A 3,338-nucleotide genomic window follows, 5' to 3' on the forward strand; every position below is an offset into this window, starting at 1 on the left:
GGAAGGTTTGCATCCTGGAATGCCAATTTAAAAGAACAATGTGTTCTTGCAATGAGTAAGTGCTTGAAGGTGACTGACTTTTTTAACTCAGCAGAATATCTTCTAGCTCCACCCACATTTTAGCAAGAACCAAGACTCATTCCTCTTGCTGGCTGAGTAGTGTTTACTTGTATGTATGCACCATCTTTTGTTTTTCCATTCATCTATTAGTAGAGAGTTGGCTGAGTAGTTTCCACATTTTGGCTACTGTGAACCGGGCCATAGCGAACAAATCTGAGTCTCTGCTTCCAAGTCTTTTAGGTATATACCTTGGAGTGGAATTGCTGGGCCATGTGCCATTTTCAGTTTTAGTGTTTTTTAGGAACGGTCACAGTTTTCCATAATGACTCTATCATTTTCACATTCCTACCAGTAAGAGATCCCAAAATCAAAACCAAACTCACCGTCATCGAGTGTTTCTGACTCAGAGTGACTCCATAGGGCAGAGCAGAATTTCCCCGGAGGCTTTTCAAGACTGGACCTCTTTACAGTAGAAGAAAGTCTCATCTTCCTCCCGAGGAGTGGCTGGTAGCTTTGAACTATTGACCTTGTGTCTAATAGCCTAACATGTAACCCCATAGCTATATGAGCAATTGCTATTTTCTGTTTTTGTTTGTTGGTTTCCTCTTAGGCATCTTTCACCTAAACCCACTGCCATGCTGTCGCTGTTGTCAGGTGCCATAGCAACCTTATGCCCAACAGAAGGAAACACTGCCCGGTCGGCCCTGGGCCATCCTCACAGTTGTTCCCACGCTTGAGCGCCTTGTTGCAACCATGGTGTCCGTCCGTCTCATTGAGGGCCTTCCTTGTTCTTGCTGTCCCTCAACTTTACCAACCATGATGTCCTTCGCCAGGGACTGGTCTCTCTCGGCATATGTCCAAAGTACGTAAGGCAAACTCTTGCCATCCTTGCCTCTAAGGAGTACTCTGGCCGTACTTCTGAGACAGATCAGTTTGTCCTTGTAGCAGAACTGTCAACATTTCCCCCAGCACCACAATGCAAATGCATCGATCCTTCTTCAGTCTTCTGTTCCCCACGCCCGGCTTTCACATGTATACGAGGCAACTGAAGTACCGTGGCCTGGGTCCGGCACACCGTGGCCCTCTAAATAACATCTGCTATCTTCTTGATTCCAATTTCTGGCCCAATAGGGCAGAGTAGAACTGATCCATAGAGTCTCTGAGACTATGAATCTTCTTGGGAGTAGAAAGCATCATCTTTTCCCCTGCAGAGTGGTTGATAGGTTTGAACCTGCTGACCTGACAGTGAGGAGCCCAATGTTTAATCCACTGGGCCACCAGGGATCCTGTAGGCATCCTAGGGAGAGTGAAATGGTTTCTCATTGTGATTTTGATTTGCATCTCCCTGATGGCCAGTGATGCTGAACACCTTTTCATGTGATTCATGGTGATCATTTGAATGCATTTGCCGATGAAATGTCTATTCAAGTCCTTTGCCCATTTTGTGATGGAGTTATTTATCTTTGTGTTGTTGAGTTGAAGTGTTGTATGTAGGTTGGTTACTAGATTCTTGTTGAATATATGGTTTCTGAAGATATTCTTCCAGTCAATAGCTTGTCTTTTGCTTTCTTAGTAAAGCCTTCGGATGGCTTTTGTGAGGTCTTATTTGTTTTGTCTTTTGCCGTTATTATATTAGATCATCCACTGTTGAAAGCTAAGGATGACAGTTTTGCCTCACCTTTTCTTTCAAGAATTTTATGGCTTTAGTTTATGCATTTAGACCTTGAATCCACTTTGAATTTGTCTTTGTGTGTGGTGTGAGGCACGGATTCCAGTCCTCTTCCTTTTTTGTGTACAGAAACCCAGTTTTCCCAGCACCATCTATTGAAAAGACTCTTCTTTCCTCCTTTCCGTGGAAGTTATCCAGATGGAGGATCATTTAAACAATCCAGTTCCCCGGAGGGAACCGGTATGGACTCGATTGTATCCCCTCAAAGGATAAGCATTCAGGCCCTCACTCCTATACCTGTCCACGTGGCTCTGATTGGAAATGGGGGGTTTCTTTTGACATGTAAGTGAGGCCACACGGGAGCAGAGTAATTCCGACAGCAATCGCCTTTGAGTGGGGTCTTACCAAAGAGCAGAGATGACATGGACACACACACAGGGAGAAGGCGTATACCATGTGAGGGCCTGTCTGTAAGCAAAGGCATGCCACAGATGGCTAACAAACACCAGACACCAGCAGAGACCCACAGAAGGAAATGACCTGGTCACGACCTGATTTGGAATATTGACCTCCGGAACTGCGAGAAAATGAATTCCTGTTTCAAAGCCATCCACCTGTGACATTTCCTGTTCAGGCAGAATGAGGTATTTAAGACAGGCAACAGAGGGTATTTAAGATCCCCAATCACAAGATGGGGGGTAGTTGAAGTGCTGTAAGTAGAAATTGGTCATCAGGGGCCCAGTGGAGAAAACCAAGTGGTCTTGGTTGAGGTTGTGGGTTGGGTGTGTCCCTGGGTGGGGTATTGTGGATTCTTGTATATTTCCTGGAGCACCTAGATCTTGAATTTTAGGAAGAGACCTCGTGTGTGTTTCCTCTTTCTTGGCCTGATGTTACAGAAATAACTCAAGATTAAAGCTGCCTTGGACCAGAACTTAGGTAAAGCGTGAAGTACGGGGAATGAGTAGAGTCTTTGCCCAAAGAGATTAAGAAGGACTTGGCAAAAAAAGGAGTGAGAGAACAGGAAGATTCTTCCTCCTCTGAGTTGCAAGTAGCATTGCCTACTCAAATTAGGGCAGATGGATAGAAATTGTGCAAGCAGGGCAAACAACAGTAGGTAGTGGGTGGGCACACCAGACAGGGAAGGGTCAGATGGGAGCAGGAGACTATATCTTAGCCATCAACTTCTCCTTATGCCTCTTATTCTGTGTGTTCTCCTTTACACCCTTGCCCTGCACCCCACATCCATCCTTTGCCCTCTCTATCCTGCTTGGTGCCCCAGGAGACCAACCTTTATGAAAGACACTCTGCAGGGCTCCCTTGGTCACAGCGTTTGATTGTCTAGGGAGGCACTAAAGATGCTTGGGGAGCACAGGGCAAGAAAGAGATCGGAATGTGTCTTTCTCAGACTCCTTGTTTTGGGCAACATTTCTAGAATTTGCTGGATCCTCCTATGGCCAGTATCATGACCCTTCTTTGATGGATCTGTTTTCACTGAGTTCCAGTAAACTTTTTTCCTCCATCGAACCCTTTAGGACTAAGGTCATGCCTTCCAGGGACTGTTGCTAACGTTTGGGTGCCTTGCCCTTCCCACCTACAATACCGAGAGGTC

Source organism: Echinops telfairi, unplaced genomic scaffold, assembly GCF_000313985.2.
Source record: "Echinops telfairi isolate 266 unplaced genomic scaffold, ASM31398v2 ScPeMD7_2010;HRSCAF=2546, whole genome shotgun sequence".
NCBI lineage: Eukaryota > Metazoa > Chordata > Mammalia > Afrosoricida > Tenrecidae > Echinops > Echinops telfairi.